The sequence below is a fragment of the Oryctolagus cuniculus genome, chromosome 19, assembly GCF_051225735.1.
Source record: "Oryctolagus cuniculus isolate XC-2025 breed Fujian yellow rabbit chromosome 19, ASM5122573v1, whole genome shotgun sequence".
Lineage (NCBI taxonomy): Eukaryota > Metazoa > Chordata > Mammalia > Lagomorpha > Leporidae > Oryctolagus > Oryctolagus cuniculus.
In genome coordinates, this window is record NC_142885.1 from 52,580,723 (window position 1) to 52,603,019 (window position 22,297).

At 45.1% G+C, this 22,297-nt stretch overlaps 1 protein-coding gene across 1 annotated transcript in view; it reads right to left on the reverse strand.

Moving 5' to 3' along the window:
* CACNG3 (calcium voltage-gated channel auxiliary subunit gamma 3) overlaps window positions 1-22,297 on the reverse strand; it is a 98,869-nt gene that overhangs the window by 65,277 nt on the left and 11,295 nt on the right. The gene's annotated exons all lie outside the window — the stretch shown is intronic.

The window sequence follows — 22,297 nt, forward strand, 5'->3', positions numbered from 1 at the left end:
CTCCAATGGCCGCCGCGGCCGGCGCGCTGCAGCCGGCGCACCGCGCTGATCCGATGGCAGGAGCCAGGAGCCAGGTGCTTTTCCTGGTCTCCCATGGGGTGCAGGGCCCAAGCACCTGGGCCATCCTCCACTGCACTCCCTGGCCACAGCAGAGAGCTGGCCTGGAAGAGGGGCAACCGGGACAGAATCCGGCGCCCCAACCGGGACTAGAACCCGGTGTGCCGGTGCCGCTAGGCAGAGGATTAGCCTAGTGAGCCGCGGCGCTGGCCTCCAGGGCTCATATTTGCACTTTCAATCCATCTGGGGGGCTCTCCTTTCAAAGTAAAAGTATTTAACCTTGCACTTGTGGGGTTGCTGTGGATGGGATATTTGTCTTCTGAGCTTATGTAGGAGTTCAATCCCCAGAGCCTTATAGCAATGGTACTAGGAAGATATAAATGTAACCCAATTATGATGTTTAGAAGCAGGGCCTTTGGGAACGGATTAGATTGGACTAGGTCATTAGGGTGGAGCTCCCATGATTGAGTGACTGCTTAAGAGAGAGGGAACCCACACATGGACAGACACCAGTGCTCCCGCCATAGAGTGGTTCAGCCAAGGAGGACCCCGGTCAAACCCTGTATTGTGATGTTTGGACCTTGACTCAAACAGATCTATGACCTCAAACAAATTACTTTTCCTTCTAAAGTCGTCTGCTTCAGGCATTTCATTATAATAATGAAAAACTGACCAATACAAGGGTCCTTTATTGTAATCATTGAGATATTGCCTGGTAGTCACCCTTTCCCCTTGCTATAGTCTTTTAGGACAATAATCTGTGAATATCTATTACAATTATAGCTCTACATCCTTATAGAATCAGCAGTCTCACTTTTGATGCTTTAGTCAAAAAATAATAAAAAAAGAAGCACCACTAGGCAGGGACACACACATGAGCATGACAACAACAGGACACAAGATGAGTGATGAGTGCCCATCATCAAGAAGGGATGAGTCAAGCAAGTGATTCCATTCTATGGGACATTATGTAGCTATTACCATGATCAAGTTAGATCTGTTGTATCTATTGTCCTGGAAAGATACCCATGAGGTCTTAAGGGAGAAAAGCAAATGTCAGATTAATATGAGGGTATTTAAAAGTTTATGGTAAAAAGGGTGCATTAGTCAGCTTTTCATGACTTTCAAGTATCTGAGAAAGCTAGGAAGGAAGGAAGCTTATTTCGGGTCACAGTTTTGGAAGTTCACAGTCCAGGATTGGACTGCCCCGTTAGCCTGGTGTCAGATGGGGCAATGGATGGTGGAATGCAGAGGGAAGATTGCATGGAGGGCCAGGAAGGGTCCAATTCCCTTTCACTTGTGCTAAATTTTTTAGGCTGAGATTTCTCCATCTCACTTTCCTGACCCAAAGAAGCTTTTTCTTCTTTCTTTTCTAAGATCAAGCAGTGAAAATTTTTCAATCTGCTCCCAATTCTCGCTGTCAGACTGACTGACAGCAGTCAATAATGCCCTTGTTATAGCCTGAACACTTTGCTAGCTAGAAATCTCCTCCCTCAAACAAACTTTCCATCATCCTCAAGTTCAGCCTCCTCCAGTCTCAGGATAGAGCCACAGTATAGCTAGGGTGAGTATGGTCTTTGGTCCAGACCCCACTCGGATCTGCATTTCTATCTGAAAACTCACCAGCGTTCTGCTTGTCTAAGCCCTCATCAGAATTGTCCATGATGTTCTGCTTCCAGACTCGCCATGTGACCCTCCCTCTACCTGCCTTCTCCTCTCCTCTGCCCTCATCAGACACCAGACCAATGGGACCGCCCATTATGGCACTGTGCACCTCCAAGGCTGTGAACCAAAACAAGCCTCTCCCTTCCAAGCAGCTTCTCTTGGGTTTCTGAAGTAATGAAAAGCTGATTAATAAAAATAGAATTCAAAGAGGAGTATTTTGGTGCAAAAAACTTTTGAGATCCACACATGTTCCATGAACTTACCGAAGAACCCTTGCACACGTGGGTTTAAAAGTGCTATAAATACCAAAATAAACTTCTCTTTTACTTCATTTTCCATTAACTTCTTAAGTTAAACTTTTATTATTTAGTTTATTTGAGGGGCAGAGAGACAGAGTATAAGGAAGCTTCCCCATCTGATCTCCCACTTCTTTAATATCTGCAACAGCCAAGGCTAGACCAGCAATACAGCCAGGAGCCAGCAGCTCAGTTCAAGCCTCCTACAGGAACTCAAGCCATTACCTGCTACCTTCCAGGGTGCACATTAGCAGGAAGCTGTAGTCAATAGTTGAAGCCAGACATCGAACCCAGGTACTGTGATATGGGGTGTAGATGTTTTCACTGCTAGGCTCAATGTTAGTCCCTTCCATGAGCTTTTGGAAGTACCCCTATATTTGCAGTGTGATTCGGTTTTAAAAACGAACAGTAGCTCTCATAAGTGTGTGTCTTGGTGGTGGAGAGGAGTTTGGAGGAAACATACGTAGCTGCTACCAGTGGTTACTTTGGAGTGGGTGAGAGTGGGGCAGGGCAGGAATAGAGCAAAGTATATTATTATTTCTTTTTCAATTTTTGGATAGTAAATTAGCTACTTTTTATTAAAGGGGAAATTTTATTAAATTTTTATTAAAGGGGAAATCTAAATGATTTGTGTTTGCAAATGAAAGAAATACATGGTGTAGGGCTGGTGTTGTATGGCACAGCACTTGGGACATTGGCATCCTGTATCTGAGCCTGTTCGAGTCCTGGTCGCTCCACTTCAGATTCAGCTCTCTGTTAATGCACATGGGAAGGCAGCAGAAGATGGGCCCTGTGCTTGGGCCCCTGTCCCCACATAGGAGACCCAGATGGAGTTCCTGGCTCCTGACTTAAGCCTGGCTCAGACTTTTGGCCTTTTGGAGAGTGAATCAGTGGTTGGGAGATCTCTCTCTCTCTGCTTCTCTCTCTCTCTCTTTTCCCTCTCTGCCTTTCAACAAAAATAAAATAAATATGAATAAAATAAAAATAAATAAATTTTTAAAAACTAACAAATAATGTGATTTAACTTTGTGATATGAGAACCATCAGAAAGATTTTTCTTCCTACTTTAAGTCCCTGAAAGTAGAAGCCATCTCTTTTGAGCTTTGCATTCTAAGACCAGTGCCAGTGCCTCACACAAAGGTCTTGGTTAGTATGAAACCTGGAGAAGACAATGTAGACTCAGCCAATGTGAGATGTGACTTTCCAGCAAGTGCAGCGAACTTAGCAAGTGTGTCTTCCGTGACGGTGGTGAGCTCAGCCTGTTCTTTACTACCCAGCTGTGTCCTTGACCTCTTCCTGTCCGGTGATTTTTGTTGGTGCTTTGGTGAGGCTAGTCAATCCCGGTGGCAGGTGACGTGTCTCTGAGAGGTCCTGTGACTGTGCTGGCTGGCAGTTGGGATCCCAAACTCTTCACATGCAACCATGCCAACCTCAACAAGATGGATTTCTAAGTCTGGGTTAAAAAATCCAAAGAGCAAAAATTTACTGCTCAAAATGGCATTTGGCTGGCTGCCTTCAAACAGCTCTTCCCAGCTTCTTAAAAAATACATGAAAAACCCCAGAAAGAGATGAAAACTCAAAGCCTAAAAATTGAAGCCTGAAAGACAACTTAATGGCACAATCTTGGAAGAGATGACACCAATTATAAATGTGGTTGGAGACAACATGAGAAAATAGAGAAGGAAAAAGACAAGCTTGGAAGTAAATAAATGATAAGCAATCGTTCTGTTCAACTCTATATGAAAACATTTATACATTTCCATGAAGTGAATGATTTTCTAGGAAACAAAGATGACTCCAGAAAAAGGGCTGATACAAGCAAATAAGACCCAAAGGCAGTTGCAAAAGGACTACTTTTTAAAAGGTCCTGGGCCCAGAGAGTTTCCTATGAACATTTCCATATGATTTATTTTCTATCAGAGCACAGAGAAATCATTTCATCAAGTTACTATGACTGATCTCAAAATAAAACAAAGATAACACACACAAGACAAACCACTGGCAAATTTGATTGGCAAATACATAGAAAAAAATCTTACCATATTTGCTAGCAAATCTATTTTAGCATTCAACAGTCAAAAATAAAACATGCCCCAAAAGAATATATTATAAGAATGAAAATTAGTTTGCCAATATGAAAGGCATTAACACAACTGGTCCTATCAATAAGCCAAAGGTGCAGAAAGCCCTTTGTAATCTCATCCCCAAAATGTAGACTTTCAGACCTGATTAAAATTCTTAGCCTTGACAGCACACAAAAGAAAACCTATCTAAACCAATAGCAAATAGCATGTGCGTTGGAGAAACTCTGGTGCTGTAATCATCCTAGGAGTTTGCTAAAATGTGGATCACCAGGCTCGTGTAAATCCTGGGAAGTGTCCTCAGAGCATATCCAGATAAAGCATCCATTGCTGCTGATAGCAGGGAGAGCTGGCCCTGGACCACCGCCACTATTTCACACTATTCTCTAAGTCTCTATTCGAGAGACAGAGCGGAGTGGGGAAAGAGTCCTAGCTCCTGTTGCTTCCAGATGAGTTGATTATTTACCTGGAAAGCCAAATGAGATAATTATGATAATCAGCAGCAACTGTGACTGATCAGTCACTCTATGCCAGGCGCTGTTCTCAACAGTAAACAGTCTCCTTTATTTGCTCCTTGTAGCAACCTTTGGAGGTAGGTACTGTTGTTATCACCTTTCTAATCAGCGGCAATAAGAAAGTTCAGGCAGCTCACATACAGATAATGACAGATCAATAATAGCTTGCTCCTATACCAGGAACACTATCCACTTAGAAAATATCCTGGAAAACACCACCCGTGAACACGAGTAACCAAAAATATGCGAAACCACCTAGAAATAACGCTCCCCATAAATGCACAGACTTGGATAAGGAAAATGTCAACGATGTCAATATTTCTCTAGAGGACATGAAAGAGAAAGATGTATGACATGTTTAGATGTGAAGTCTCAATATTCTCATCAAAGATGTTGATTATGACCAAATTAGTCCATTAATTGAATTTTTATGAATATCCCAGTTTTTCTGGTAACTTGGCAGAAGGATCAGAATTTTTGCCAGGAAAATGAAATTGGAAAAATGAAAGATTAATTTTATTTATTTGAATGGCAGAGTTTCGGGGGGAGAGAGAGAGAGAGAGAGAGACAGAGAGAGACAGAGAAAATCTTTTCTTTGCAGATTAACTCCCCAAATGGCCAGTCTGGGCCAAAGCCAGGAGCCTGGCAATCCATCCTGGACTCCCACATGAGTTGCAGGGGCCTAGATACTCTGTCAGTCTTCTGCTGTTTTCCCAGGTGGCCTTAGCATGGGGACTTGGACCAGTGCTCCTATGGGATACCCGCATCTCAGGCGGCAGCTTAACCTGCTGTGCCCTGATACCAGCCCCCAACACTAAGATGCTGACAGAGTAGCGCAGTAAAGAAGAATGAGCCTTCCGGTGTTAGGAGTCCTGTGAAGCTATACTCATTCAAACGACAGTATGGTAGAATATCAGAAATGTAAATACAGGGGCTGGCGCTGTGGTGTAGCGGGTAAAGCTGCCACCTGCAGTGCTGATATCCCATGGGGCGCTGGTTCGAGTCCCAGCTCCTCTACTTCTGATCCAACTCTCCGGTGTGGCCTGGGAAAGCAGTAGAAGATGGCCCAAGTGCTTGGGCTCCTGCACCCGCATAGGAGACCCAGAAGAAGCTCCTGGCTCCTGGCTTCGGATCCGCACAGCTCTGGCTGTTGCAGGCAATTTCAGAGTGAACCAGCGGATGGAAACACCCCACCCACCCACCTCTCCTTCCCTCTCTGTGTAACTCTGACTTTTAAATAAATAAATAATCTTTAAAGAAAATATAAATATAGATGAAAAGAAAATAGAAAATTCAGAAATAGATCTGTTTTACATACATAAATAAAAAATATATATGTATGTACACAGATTAATAAAAGGTAAATTCAGTGTGAATATATTATTTCACAAATGGCTTAATTTGCAGTTTAAATCTTTGAGGGCAGCTTTGTGTCCCAGATCTTGGGATTCTCCTATCTGAAGAAGTAGAAAGATAATAGGGAACAGAAAAAGATAATAGGGAGAGAAAACAAAGAGTTCAACACTCAGATTCAGTCTTCAAGAAACCCAGTATGGGGGCCGGCGCTGTGGCCTAGCGGGTAAAGCTGCCACCTGCAGTGCCGGTATCCCATATGGGTGCCAGTTCGAGTCTCAGCTGCTCCATTCCCAATCCAGCTCTCTGCTATGGCCTGGGAAAGCAACAGAAGATGACCCAAGTCCTTGAGAGACCGGCACATGAGAGACCGGGAAGAAGCTCCTGGCCCCTGGCTTCAGATTGGCACAGCTCCAGCCATTGTGGCCATTTGGGGAGTGAACCAGCAGATGGAAGACCCCCTCTCTCTGTGTCTCTGTTTCTCTGTAATGCTGCCTTTCAAATTAAATAACTAAATCTTATAAATAAAAAAAAGAGGGCCCGACTCTGGTGTAGTGGGTAAAGCCGCTGCCTGTAGTGCCGGCATCCCATATGGGCACCGGGTTCGAGTCCTGGCTCCACTTCCTATCCAGCTCTCTGATATGGCCTGGGAAAGCCAAGTCCTTGGGCCCCTGCACCTGCATGGGAGACTGGGAAGAAGCTCTTGGCTCTTGGCTTCGGATTGGTGCAGCTCTGGCCATCGCAGCCAACTGGGGAGTAGACCAGCAGATGGAAGACCTCTCTCTCTCTCTCATGTATGTGTAACTCTGACTTTCAAATAAATAAATAAATCTTAAAAAAAGAAAGAAACCCAATATGAGTCTCTAAGACTGTGTGGCTTTTAAACACAAAGTTCTTAAGCTACAATACTGCAGGCTTGGAAAGAGTGGTCTTGGGATTTTAGTCCTTGTTCCACTATTAACTTGGTGCTTGACCAAGAGCAAATCATTCAATTCATCTGAACCTCAATTTTCTCATTGGAAAACAGGGATAATGCCCCTGGGTCCTGCCTCATTTCATAAAGTTGTGTTGAGGAAGAATGGAGAACTCATGGAAAGCCATCATAGGTGTAAAGTGTTGGGTTGCTGTGGACTCTGGTAACCTTACCCTAACAGCCTGCTATCCCAGTCAGGTTTGCATCGCTATGATGATATACCGAAGGCTGGGTATAGTAAAAGAAAGAGGTTTATGTAGTTAACAGTTTGGGGGCCTAAAGCCCAAACAACAGGGTGTAGACTCTGATGAGGCTCTTCTGGCTGCATCACAGCCTGGCAGATGGCATCATGGAGAAAGGGTGTGCAAGAGAGATCATGTGGCAAGACAGGAAGCCAGAGAGCAGACAGGGCTCTGACTCGCTCTTTTGTAAACCCACTCTTGCAGGCCCTAACTGGCATCCCATGAGAACTACCTTAATCTTTTCCAAAGGCAGTGTCCCCAATGATCCAACCACCTCTCCTGAGGCCACCCCTCTGCTTAAAGTGCTGTTGCCTCTGCACTACCACACTGAGGACCAAGCCCCTGTTTCATGAGCCCTTTGGGGACAACCCATGCCCACTCCACGGCAGGTGGCATCACAGGGAGGTGGTTAAGAGCCCAGGTTCTCGTGAGAGGCTCCCTGAATCTTCACTGTGGCTCTTTATTTACCATCCATGGGTCCTTTAGCAAGATTAATTCACATCTCCTAGTTCTTTGGTTTTGTCATTTATCGGCTGTAGATCCTTGGGTAGATTACTTAATCTGACCATATTGTGGTTTACCTCATCATTGAAAAGATAATAACCATGGTACCTGCCTCAAAAGATTGTTGCAAGGGGCAAATATAAGAAGAATGTACACTGCTTAGGGCAGTGCCTGCCATACAGCAATCGATCCATCGCGGTTCTTGCTTAGTACTGTAATTATCTCTGGGAGCTGTGGTCCTCCTTCTCCAAGGTTAGAGCACATGACTCAGCATGTTGGGATCCTTCATCAACAGTGATTGGCCTTGTGACCCAATCAAAGTCAATAAAATGGAATGGGATATTTGCCTGCTGGGAAAGATGCTTATACGCTTAGGCTGGATTCAAGCAAAGAAGGGGAAGGGGGCTGGTATTGTGATGCAGCGTGATAAACCACTGCTTGTGACAGCCACATCCCTTACTGGTGTGTGGTTTTGAGTCCTGGCTGTTCTGGGTTTGATTCAGCTCCCTGATAATGTGCCTGGGAAGGCAGAAGAATGTGGCCCAAGTATTTGGGCCACTGCCATCCAAGTGGGAGGCCCAGATGGAAGTCCTGGCTCCTGGTTTCATTCTGGTGGAGCCCTGGCTGTTGTGGCTATTTGGGGAGTGAACCAGCAGATGAAAGATCTCTTTCTCTCTGTCTTTCCTCCTCTCTATGCCCTTCTGCCTTTCAAGTTAATTAAAATTAATTTTTAAAAGCAGATGTTTTCTAAAAAGCACAGAGGGATATAGCCCTGAGAGGAGCTGTTGGCCACCTGGTGTCTCCAAGTCTGTCACCCATTACTCTGAAATGGAGTTCAAAGAGAAAGCAGAGGAGACAGTGGTGAGAAAGACAGTGCACTTGTGAACTGGTGGCTCTCATCAAGCCATGACTCCATTACTTGGGTGCATGAGCCAATAGGTCTCTTTTTCTCTCCCCCCTCCACCCTTACGTCAATTAGAATTTGATTTTCTGTCACTTGCAATTGAATGAAGTCTAGGCAATACAATTGTATTACTGTACTATTATGACCTCGGACAAAATGTTCCTGAATTCTCCAGAACAGATTGAGTCCAGTCTGGTTATTAACATAAGCTGAGCTAGCACCTAGTACGTTTTTCATTCTCAAACAGTATGTGGTCACACAATTATGAATGATGACCCTTCATGCGAATGATGGGCATTTTAAGGATGAAAACAACCCTGCCCTTTTCCAAATTATGGTTGAGAGCATGGGGTGAGAGACAAGTCAAGAGCTTCAAGCCCATGACCTTCAAGCAGCAGCCCCAGGGCTGGAACGGAAATTAGCCAGAAACCATCATTTCAAATTTCAAAAGGTCACCATTTATGAAAGGATTCTTTAATGTTCACTCCAAACTAGATGATAAGTCAGAAATAGAAGTCGAAGGGGCTGAAATGATTGTGGCTTACAACTCGCCTTCCTCGACCCAGCAAACTAGGTGTGCCCAATTACCCTACGACGTTGCGTTCAGACTTTTAACATCAGTTCATCTGTCACACAGAACCTCATCTAACAGCCTCTCTTTCAGTCACCTCTTAGAATTAGCAGAGGTTGAAATGTGCATGTTTGACTGTTTCCTGATGCAAAGAGTTAGCTATGTGTACGCGGAAATCAAAGACAAGAGACATTCCGTATAAGTTCCACAGCCATGAATCTGGCAGCTCAAACAATACCCCCACATGAATGTTAGACAAGACACTTCAAACTCAACATGTTCAAAATGAAACTCAGCATGTCATCATCCACCCAACTTTCCAACATCAGAAGGTACTGCTATATTCTCAAAGATCAGAAGAAGAGGCTGGCGCGGCGGCTCACTTGGCTAATCCTCCACCTGCAGTGCCAGCACTCTGCATTCTAGTCCCAGTTGGGGCGCCGGTTCTGTCCTGGGTGCTCCTCTTCCAGTCCAGCTCTCTGCTGTGGCCTGGGAGTGCAGTGGAGGATGGCCTAAGTGCTTGGGCCCTGCACCTGCACGGGAGACTAGGAGGAAGCACCTGGCTCCTGGCTTCGGATCAGCTCAGCGTGCTGGCCGCAGCAGCCACTTGGGGGGTGAACCAATGGAAAAGGAAGACCTTTCTCTGTCTCTCTCTCTCTCTCACTGTCTAAATCTGCCTGTCAAAAATAAATAAATTAATTAAAAAATAAATCAATAAAAAAAAGATCAGAGGAAGAAACTCAGGAGCCCTGTTACCCCACCCAGCCTTTACATTCTACAGAAAATGTTGTTGATCACATCCATCATCCAAAGTGATGACCAAGGTGTCATCTGTCACCTCCCCAGTATGGGAATCCAGCGTTGTTACTGGATTATTTGCAGTAAGGCCTCTTAACTCATCCTCAATTATTCCTCTTCCATTCCCAAGTTCTTTTCCCCCCTCCACTCCCTAGCCAGAATGAGCATCAAAAAATGAAAATGTGATCATGACAGAATTTTCAAACTCCCATTTTAATCTTCCCAGAGGATTCCTGCAACCTCCAGGATAAAATCTAACTTAATGTATCTTCCAGGGATCTGCATGGCCCAATACCATCTGCTTCTCCAGTCCTGCCATTCTCCTCATGCCTCCCACCCATGAACTCATGTGTAGGAACAGCCCGTCACTCAGTGTCTTGATTTCTCTCTCATGCTACCCTCCTGCTGAACTCCAGTCTTTGCATGTACTGTTCCCTCTTCCTTCCCTCTTCCCAGAACAATGTTCTCTCTTCCCAGAACAACGTTCCTTCTTCCCAGAACAATGTTCCATCCATTTATCTCTTTAACTCCCATGCATTCTTCAGCTCTTGTTGAGAGTTGTGATTTTCTGTTTGGAAGATTCTCCTCAGTCCCACGAGGCAGCTTGGTGGTTAAGGGGAAAGGTCATAGAGTCATACCATTAGAGTTCAAATTCTGTCTCAGATAATAGCTACATGTGTGGCCTTGAACCAGTTACTTAACCTCTCTGAGTTTAAATGTTCTTTTCTGGAAAATGGTGACAGTAAGTGTTGTTAAAAAGTTCAAACATGGTCGTATAAATTACCTAGCATAATAGCAGGCTCATAAGCTCTCAAACAATGTTAGCTATATTATTGTAATTTTACTTGATATACATGGATACACTCCCAAAGGCTCTGGCTTTGTTCTCTCTCTCTCTCCTCTCTCTCTCTCTTTCTCTCTCCTCTCTCTCTCTCTTTCTCTCTCAGATTTATTTATTTGAGACAGAGTAACGGGGAGGTGGGGGAGAGAGAGAGAGAGTCTTTTGTCCACTGGTTCATTCCCCAAATGGCCATTCCCCAAATGGTCCAGCCAGAGCTGGACCAATCTAAAGCCAGGAGCCAGGAGTTTCTTCAGGATCTCCCACATGGGTACAGGGACTCAAGTTCCTGGGCCATCCTCCACTGCTTTCCCAGACCATCAGCAGGGAACTGGATAGGAAGTGGAGCAGCCAGGACTCAAACTGGCTCCCATATCAGTGCTGCAGACAGAGGCTTAACCTACTACACCACAGAGTCAGCCCTTGTTCTATTCTTTTATTATTTACAAACCTTATCCTAGGTTCTTACCAAGCCTTATAGCTTTACCTTTTACCATTGATGATTATAAATGAATATTTCCAGGTCATACCCATCTAGATTTCTTATTATGACTATTGTTAATAACTGCCTTATCTCTCTATTCCACTCTTACATCTTTAAAATCTCTCTCTTCACGGCTGCTAACTCCACTTTAAAACCATCAGTTCAGAGGTGAGTGTTAGAGCAGCCATTAAAATGCTGCTAAATGTCTGCATCCCACATTGGAGACTTGGTGTTTGAACATCAGCTCAGCTTCTGATTTCAACTTCCTGTTCATGTGCACTGTAGGACACAGCACACAAGTAGTTGTGTCCCTGCTACCCATGTGGGAGACCCAGATGGAGTTCTAGGCTCTTAGCTTCTGTCTGGCCCAGCCCGGGATGTTGTGGGCATTTGGGAGTGAACCACAGAATAGAAGATCTCCCTCTGCCTCTCTTCCTCTCTTTCAAAATAAAATAAAATAATCAATCACATTGCTCTTCTGCTTAAAACCTCTGTGGCTTTCTATTACTTTCCATCAGGGTTGTCAAGTTCAGCTTGACATTTGGGGATGGAAGATTCTGGGTTGTGTGTGTGTGTGTCCAGAGCATTGCAGAGTGTGTAGCAGCACATTGGATTCACCTGTTAGAGCCACCTGCCCACCCCAAACCAAGTGTGACAACCAAAATGATCTCCTGATGTTTCCGAATGTCTCTGTTGAGAACTACTGCCTTAGTAGAGACTCTAGAGACGTGATGACAATCTTCAAGGCCACTCCTAGATCATACGTGCATCTTGAGAGCCAACCTGGAGTCACTTCCGCCAAAGCCACACGAACAGAGTAGTGGGTGGCACGGTAACTCAGAAAGAAAATCAGAACACTGTTAGCAGAAGAACGGGGACTTGACATGGAACTACCCAAACGGCAACCATTTGTGGCAACCAGCCCTGGCCTCCCTCTCACTTCTCATAGCCATAGCCAAGCACTGGGATGAGCCAAGGGAAGTGTTTATTCAGTGACCGTCCGACAGTGACCCCCTCAACTCTCAATCCCCAAGCACAGCCCCTTGCATAGTGAGTTAGAAAGCGGACAATCCACCGAGCACCTGCGGAATCACAGTTCAGTTTTCCTGTGCTTTGCTTCAGCTCAAACGCAAGGAACAGTACCCTGGCTCTTTGTGATGTCACGGCTGAGCTTTGTTGGTGTTCGTGAACAAAGGTACAAGGTGCTATGCATCCTGCAGGCCCTGTAAAACTTTATACCGGCAGGGTTGCATTTTAATCAAAGACAGCTCTTCCCCAGCCTGCTGAAATCTCCTGGTGCCTCTCACATCCCAGTGATGGTAGAGCAGCGCTTAGCTTAGCTGCAACCAAAAGGAATTCTACACAGAGGTGCTGGGATGCACCAAGGGAACTTGTTTCCTCTCTTCTTGGAGAAGAAAAGGCAGAACCAGCAGAAGACCTGACAAAATCTCTCCTCCCCTCAACCATTTGAAGTTTGTCCGCAGAATTAAGATACGGCTGTAGCAGAGGGTCTCCAAATTTTGGGTGCAGGATTCCTTTGCACTTGTACAAATTCTTGAGCTTTGCTTTCTGTGGGTTTTGTCTAATAGACAAATAGATATTTCCTAGATCACAATTTAAGTTCAAAAAGTTAGAATATTTATTACTTAATTCACTTGAAAAGAATGAGGAACTAGGGCAACGGGTTCTAGTCCCAGTTGCTCCTCTTCCAGTCCATCTCTCTGCTGTGGCCTGGGAAGGCAGTGGAGGCTGGCCTAAGTCCTTGGGCACCTGCAACTGCATGGGAGACCAGGAAAGGCACCTGGCTCCTGGCTTCGGATCGGAGCAGCACCGGCCGTGGCGGCCATTTGGGGAATGAACCAGCAGATGGAAGACCTTTCTCTCTGCCTTTTCACTGTCAAACTCTATCTGTCAAATTAAAAAAAAAAGAATGAGGAACTAAGTGGCATGTCAACATAAACAACATTTATATGAAAAATAACTATAGTTTCCAGAAAAACGGAAAGAGTGAAGAGAATGGCATATTCTTTTTACATTTTTGCAAATATCCTTATGACTGGCTTAATAGACAATAGGTAGATTCTCATTTCTACTTTTTTTTTTTTTTAAAAAGGATTCGTTTTGGTGCCGGTGCTGTGGTGTAGTGGGTAAAGCCACCACCTGCAGTGCGGGCATCCCATTTGGGCACCGATTCAAGTCCTGGCTGCTCCACTTCTGATCCAACTCTCTGATATGGCCTGGGAAAGCAGTAGAAGATGGCCCAAGTCCTTGGGCCCCTGCACCCACATGGGAGACCCGGAAGAAGCTCCTGGCTCCTGGCTTAGGATCAGTGCAGCTCTGGCCATCGTGACCAATTGGGGAGTGAACCAGCGGATGGAAGACCTCTCTCTCTGTCTCTGTCTCTGTCTCTGTCTCTGTCTCTCTCTCTCTCTCTCTGCTTCACCTTCTCTCTCTGTGTAACTCTGACTTTCAAATAAATAAATATTCTAAAAAAGAATTAATTAGCAATTAAAAAGATTTATTTATTTATTTGAAAGAGTTAGAGAGAGAGAGAGAAACAGAAATTTTCCTTCCATCCATTGATTCACTCCCCAGATGGCCACAATGGCTGGGCCAGGCCGAAGCCAGGAGACAGGAGCTTCACCTGGATCTCCCATATGTGTGGCAAAGGCCCAAACACTTGGGCCACCTTCCACTACTTTTCCTAGGCCATTAGCAGGGAGCCGGGTTGGAAGTGGAGCAGCTGGGACTTGAACTGACACCCATAAGAGATGCTGGCACTGCAGGTGGTGGCTTTACCTGCTATGCCACAGCGCCAACCACCTCATGTCTATTTCTGCATTTGATTTGCTGCCAAATTTTGTTGGGGCTGAAGTATATGAAGAAAATCAGATCTCATACAAATACATAGTTGACAAAGAGAGGAGCATTTGGACAGGTTTCGAAGACGACTCTGAGCATTCTTCTCTGATACTATCCCAAAACTCAACAAATGGTCAGTTCTTTAAATGTTGGTGGCAATGTGGCATCTGAAACAATGATGTTACCTGCATATGCTCTAGTGCATTAAAACCCCTGATTCTATTTCGGCACCCTGAATGGATCTTGTACTCAGCTATAACTGCATAACATTATGCACTGGCCATTGGCAAAACATTGGTTCAGTGAGTTATACAGATCTCCTAAATTTGGCACCTTTTATTACACAATATAAAAAGAATCCCATTGGCTAATGGGGGTAGGACTAAGTTTTCCAAAATTGCAATTTTCACTTGAAACCTGGAGTTTTCTTTTTGGCAACAAGTACTGTCAGTTGCTTTCTTTGAAGTGACAGGCTCACTTAGCTCATTTTTGAGAAAATATCTGCCAAATACCCAAGCCCGAATAACCATAATTTGCCTGTCAGTCACTCTTTCCAGTAAATACGGTGTTTGAAGGGGAAACAAAAAGCAGCTAGTTCAGCTCGCAACTCAGTGGCATCAGGGTCCTCACTGGGGACCACCGCGGCCCCTGGATTTGTAGCTGGCATGATTTCTGTATCCTGCCCGTGTTGTTCCATAGAACAGTCAAACCTGATACTTGAGGTCTGAATTTGATGAAATTAGTCTCAGCTGACTGCTTTGTCAGGGTCATTTAAATGTGAAACTGACTCCTTTCGCTTTGAGTGAATGATGGTGATGAGAACAGTGGAACTCAGCCACTGCAGCTTTCCCATCCATGCTGTTCGCATCACCAGTGCACAAGCCAACACAGGCATAAGGCAAACCCTATTTTATTATTACTCTGAAACAGCTTTGATCTTGCCGACCCCTTGGAAGGATCTTGGAAAGCCCCCATTACCCCATGGGGCGACCTCTCCCCACTTGGAGAACACTGGACTAAGAACGTCAAGTTTTAAAAGACCTGAATTCGAATCCTATGGCTGCCAATTATTGGCCATGAGAATCTGGGACAGTTACTTCTCTGAGGGCTTGGCCGGCGCCATGGCTCAATAGGCTAATCCTCTGCCTTGCAGCGCCAGCACACCAGGTTCTAGTCCCGGTCGGGGTGCCGGATTCTGTCCCGGTTGCCCCTCTTCCAGGCCAGCTCTCTGCTGTGGCCAGGGAGTGCAGTGGAGGATGGCCCAAGTGCTTGGGCCCTGCACCCCATGGGAGACCAGGAGAAGTACCTGGCTCCTGGCTTCGGATCAGCGCGGTGCCCCGGCCGCAGCCCACTGGCCGCAGCGGCCATTGGAGGGTGAACCAACGGCAAAAAGGAAGACCTTTCTCTCTGTCTCTCTCTCTCTCTCACTGTCCACTCTGCCTGTCAAAAATAAAAAAAAAAAGATACTTCTCTGAGGTCTAGTTGCTCATTAGTAAAGTGGGTCTAATATTCCAGACGGCTCTTGAAGTAACATGACGCAAGGACTCAATATGCTTGGGTTGTCCTTGTTGATGAAGCACAAAGAGTTCCCCAGTGTCACTTGTCTGGAAAGGGGGAAAACTAGAACATGGATTTCCTCAAGGGTCTGACCACCATCCTCAACCAGTGTGCAAAGAATCAGGCTCAAAACTTGTCACCAAAGACCACGAGTCTTGTTCCTGCTAAGGTCTCCACCATCTGCATCACTGTATTGGCCTCAGGCTTCCTCAGTCTTCCAGGAGGTTTGTGAACACGCCTTGGAGCCAACAGAGCAGTGATAGCTGTGGCACCAATGAGTCCCTGCTGTTACCAAAACAATGCAGATTAGTAGATCCAGTCCCATCTACTTATCCCAGGAAAATGGTAATAATCAGTAGCAAATTAGTACTCATGTGCGCCAGGCACTGTTCTAAGTGCTGCATCAATATTCGATGCCCTAGCAACCCTAGAGTAGGTACAATGATAACCTCCACGTTATAGACAGGGAAGAGAGACACAGAGAGGTGAAGTAACATGCCTAAAGTCACAGAGCCACATGTGGTTGACCTAGGATTTGAGTCCAAACCGTCTGACAACAGAAGCTGAGTTCTAATTACTGTGATGCCCAGATGAAGAAATGAGAGAGGGTGATTTTTCCAGAAAAATACTTTCCTCAACACAGGGCTTGTGCTTAAAAACCATACTTTTATCTGCAGTGACTTTATAATATATATATATATATATATATATATATATATATATATAAACCCACAACTCTGATTCAATCAGAAACCCTAGAAAAAACAAAAGCCATACCCAAAATCCCAAATGTGATGCAAGCAAATACACACAACATGATTTTGAGCAACCGGTTAAGTGTTAAAAGGCTCCATTTGGACATTTTCCTTTGTTGACTCAGAGACTGTGTCATTGAAACCAGAAGGAGAAAAATGTAATCTCAGATAACAATTCAGCTTTCCATTGAACATTATCTACATAATGATGTTTATTGGGTTTCAAACTTCAGAATCGATCTCTGGCCCTGGATCGGAAGACGTCAGTCTAGCTCCTGAGGGAACGCAAATGCAATGGCTCTCACTAGTGACAAAGTAAAAATACACCTGAGAGAGAGGGGTAGGTGGACGCGGGGAATGTGGGGCTCCTCGTTTGATAAAGTGGGAAGCTGAGATGTTCTCCTCAAGGCACATGGGAAAAGCACTGGAGACTTAGGTGATTTTTAAAAATTAGAAAGCCAATCAATACAGAGGGAGGAGTGAGTTAGCTAAATCCTCTTCTAGCAGGAAGCCAATAGATTATAAATCAAGAATTAGAAGGAGGGATGCAACCACCAAAAGACTCACAGAAGAGGTGGCTACAGAAACCTTGCTCTGGGAGTAGGACTATAGCCTGCTGAGGGCTGAGGAGCCCTGGGGAAGATATTTATCTTGAAAAGCCCTCCTGGATGATGTAATTTTTAAGATAGCATGAATGATTAATTAAGCGATTAATTAAGTTGTAAGATAATTTTTAAGAAGCTGTCGAGTGAATTATGAAGAATTTTAATTTGAAGAGAAAAATATACCCCCATTAATCTCCTGGACTTGGAAGAGCAGTAAAATAAGGAAATCATATTTATCAGTAGTCATGGTTGGGAAATGGGATGAGATTTTAGTGAGAGTGCAGGGGGAACTTTGGTTTGTCCATTTTCTTCTATTTTTAGAGATCTATTTTATTTATGTGAAAGGCAGAGTGACAGAAAAAGAGGGAGAGAGAGAGGACAGAGAGAGAAGAGAGAGAGAGAGAGAGAGAGAGAGATCTTCCATCTACTGGTTCACTACCCAAATGGCCACATGACCACAATGGCTGGGGCTGAGCCAGGCTGAAGGTAGAAACATGGAACCCCATCCAGGTCTCCCATGTGGGTGCAGGGACCCATGCACTTGGGCCATCTTCCACCGCTTTCCCAGGCACATTAGCTGGAGGCTGTATTAGGAGCTGAATAGCAAGGACTCCAACTGGTGCTCAGATATGGGATGCTGGCATCATGAATGATGGCTTAACCCACTGCACCACAATGCTGGCCCCATGTAGATTGTTTTAAAATTTTTATTGAGGGGGGCTGGCGCTGTGGCACAGTGGATTAAAGCCCTGGCCTGAAGTGCCGGCATCCCATATGGGTGCCAGTTCAAGACCTGGCTGTTCTACTTCTGATCCAGCTCTCTGCTATGGCCTGGGGAAGCAGTAGAAGATGGCCCAAGTGCTTGGGCCCCTGCACTCACATGGGAGACCTGGAAGAAGCTCCTGGCTCCTGGCTTTGGCAGGTGCAGCTCTAGCCGTTGCGGCCAATTAGGGAGTGAACCAATGGATGGAAGACCTCTCTCTCTCTCTCTCTCTGCCTCTCCTCTCTCTGTGTAACTTTGACTTTCAAATAAATAAATCTTTACAAATAAAATAAAATTTGTATTGAGAATGTTTTTGCATTAAGTTTATAATTTTGAAAGTGTTTTAATTAAGAAAATGCACCAGGAAATATTTTCAAAAGAACATGATAACAACCAAATATCTAGGATTTCTTTTTATAATAAAAAGAAAATTCAAAAATGAAAGAAAAATGTGTCTAACTCACTGTGTCTTCATGGATTTCTATGAACGTGTGGAATATTTTCTGTTTTCTTTTCCCTCTGCTTAATGGTAAGAAGCTGGGATGTCTGAATTCATTTCTTCTCGAGTCTTTGGCATTAGGAGGGGCCAGATCTCCTCTGTGTGCCCTGCATAAGCCGCCTAGTGCATTTAGCAACTATGGTTTTAAAGATTTATTTATTTATTAGAAAGGCAGAGTGACAGAGAGAGGAGGAAAGTATTTGAAAAGCAGAGAGAGAGAGAAAGGAGAGAGAGAGAATCTTCCATCCACTGGTTCATTCCCCAAATGCCTGCAACAGCCAGGACTGGGCCAGGCCGAGGCCAGAAACCTGGAACTCCATGCAGGTCTCCCATGGTCCTTGGGCCATCATCTGCTGATTTGCCAGGTGCATTAGCAGGGAACCGGACAGGACACAGAGGAGCCAGGATTGGAACCGACACTCCGACATGCAATGCATTGCGAGTAGTGGCTTAGCCTTCTGTGCCACAACACCAGCCCTTGCAAATGTGTTTTGGGCACCTACTGTAGGTCAGACACCTTGGGGACTCACAGGTCCTAAGAGAACCTTTCTATGACAACGGCCATCCTGACTAATCCAGGACCTGTTCCCTGCTCTGTGCTGCAGGAGCTCCGTGCATTGCTCACCTGGGTCCTTTTGCTTTTTTTTTTTTTTTTTAATTAAAAAATTATTTGAGAGACACAGAGAGAGTGAAACAGAAAGGCAGACAGAGACAACTCCCATTCACGGCTTCACTCCCCAAATGCCTGTGATATCTAGGGTGGAGGAGTGAGGGGGGATGGTGGGAGGATGCGGAGGCAGAAGGTAACTCAACCTGGGTCTTCCATGTGGGTGGCAGGAACCCAACGACTTGAACCATCTCCACCACCTCTCAGGGTTCACATTAGCAGGAAGCTGGAGTCAGGAGCCTGAGCCAAGGATCAAACCCCTGTACAGTGGTATGGGGGACGTGGGCATCTTAACTGCTAGGCCAAACTTCCACCCGTGGTGAGCCCTTTGTCCATACCTTCCCTGTAAAAGACAAGAACCGCGTCTACCTTGTTGTCTATCTAATCCCCAGGACTCAGCACATTTGGCACCCAGGGCCTGCCCGATAACTACTTGTAGTACATGCAAAACACTCACTTTGCGTCTGTTATTGAATCCCCAGATGGAGAAGAAAGACCTGCCTGGCCTGGAGAAGGGTGAGAATTGGTGAGTTAGGAATGATGATTCTGAAAGCTTTGCAAGGTTCTGTAAGAACTAGGAGCTTCTACATTGGTGTCATTTAAAAACTCCCACGTCCCCGCCATGAGAAATAACCCCAGGCTTGTTGGCAAGGGAAGAAGGCAGGCAATGCTGACTAGATGCTGTGCCACTGTGCTCAATGCAGAAAGGGGTAGGGCAAGGCGAGGCAAACGTTTTAAAGATGAGAGCTAACATTCTCGCCCAAAGGAGGCAGGAGAGGTGACAGGACAGAGTGCCTTCCCGGTAAAGCAGCCGAAAGTGCAGTAGAGAAGACTGGGCAAACTCGGGAACACGTCTGCGCTCAGACCCCTTCCGTGGCTTGCATTTCACTCCAAGTCAAAGATGAAGTCCTCACAGCTCCCTTCCAGGCCCTGCACAATCCAGCTTCCAGGACCCTCAGCACGATCTGGTCCTGGCCTCCAGGGCCTGCAACACATCTGCCTCGCTCCTCCTGGCTCTCCCCTCTCTGCCACCCTGGCATCCTTTGAGACCAGGGACAAATCCCCACCTGCAGGCATTTGTACCTGCTGTTCCTTCTGCCCAGATCCCCTTTCTCCAGGTAGCCGCTTGACTTGGGCTTTCTTTCACCTTCTTTACATTTTAAATTGAGCATGACCTCCTCAGTGCAGCTTACCTTAACCGCACTATTTGCAGTTCCATCCCCCAATCCCACCCTCTTACACCTTGCCAACTTTAGAGTAGTTTGAAAGATATCTATAGTGCTGGGCTAGGAGTCCCTGTTTATTTCCTTATTTATTTAATTATTTGATTTAAGAAAATGAGTGAGCACTCTGACCTGCTAGTTCACAACCCAAATGCCTGCAACAGCCAGGAGCCTAGAACTCCACTCGGGTCTCCAATACGAGTGACAAGGACCAAACTACTTAAGCCATAGCCTGCTGCCGCTCAGGGTACACATTAGTAGGAAGCTGGAATCATAAACAGAGCCATGACTTGAACCCAGGCACTCCCCTACTGAATGGAGGCAAACCAAGAAACATTGTAACCACAATACCAAACACTGGCCCTGCATTCTCTATTTCTTAAGTTAAAAAGGCATCCCTACAGTTGGCCCCCAGGGACTTTGAGTGGAAAATCATCTTTTAAGGTAGCCCAGATCTGATTTCCTTGGTTCAGTCCTCATTATCTCTGGGAGCCCAACTCCTGTCATCTTCCCACAGCTCGGGAGCAAAGCCATCACTCACTGCAGAGCGAAAAAGCAGAAAGGAGTAATTACTACACTGTACAGTAGACCTTTGGCTCAGATTAACATCATTGCCTCTAGATGTGTTCTTTTTATTTTTCTCTAAACACCCAGAGCTTTTGGATCACATGCCTGATGTGTCATTGGTGAAAAGTCTCATTTTGAAAAAAAAATCAGGATTTACTTGGTAATACATATTTTAAGGCATTATAAGCTGATAAACAGCTAATTGGTTCTGCAGTCCTGTAATTTCCAAAGGGTCAAAATGATTTGTTGTAAATATGCATCTATATTAACTGCTCTATGCCCAAACCAATTTCCACAGGTGACAGTAGAATTTTGTAATGGATGCAATGATGGAAGATGCCCCAATAGTTGTCAGTGATTTTTTTTTTGAATCACTTTAATTTAACAGGTGAGTATTATTGCATTCCAGGGCAGCTATGCACGATGTGAACAGCATATGCTGCAGAATACAGAGTGGGGGAATGCCATCTCCTCACCGTGCAGGTAACCAAATATGTATAGACTCTCAGGCACAAGGAATAGAAACAGCGTCTGCCAGATCTATGCACAATATGTCCACACAACATGTATTTGCTTTTTTCTTTCCCCAAGTTTGCACCCAGGGTATTGAGGGAATTTTAAAATGAGACTGTTGAGCTACTCTGGATAATCTTCAAGGACAGAATGGAAAATAACAGATGTACAAATAACACTAAGATTTTTCAAAGACTGGAAAGCCAGATGCCCTCAAACTATGGGCTGCTGAGTTACAAATCGTCGTGCCTGGGATTGTAGGACATATTATCAAAAGAGTGGTTTGTAAGCACTTAAGAGCAGAACAGCAAATGGTAGGGATTAACAGGGGTTTCCCAGGAGAAGCTCAAGATAATTGAATTTTTCTCCCTCCAGCAAGAAATTCAATGTATAATTATTGAGTGTCTACTATACCCGGGCCCCTGGTTCTAGGCTGGTAGTTCAGGAAAATGTTCTGCATAGAGTTTGTGGATGGCAACAGATATTTAAAATTTTTCTTACAACATGCAGGCTAGAAGGTGGGATAGATGATGTTAAGTCTTGCCTGCCCCCATCTCATCCCAGCTGCCTATTTCTGGCCCAAGGTCTGTAAGAACCAGGTTTGTTGGTGCAGTGGTCTATTGTGTCTCTATGTATGTTCTTGTAGGATGGTTTTGGCCCTCCGTGTGCTGCTTGACAACCCATCAGCAAATCTTTGTAATGGAATGATGCAAGCCAGAAATGAGGAGGTGCGGGTAGGGCAGAATCTTTGACTCCTGCCTGACTCAGGGTTTAAAGCTCAAAAAGTCAAGGAAATAATGTGCCCAAGGTTACTTCCCCAGGAAGTGGAATAGCCAGGAACCTAATGGTATCTCCAAATCTGCAAACACCCAGTTCCAGTGTGGGAGAGTATGCTGACCTGTATTCAGACACACTCCTTGTTTTTCTTATTTCCAAATGATTGGCAATACTTGTTAAAAGAAATCTTTCCATGTGCCCTCCAGAGATGGTGCTGCTTCTTACTTA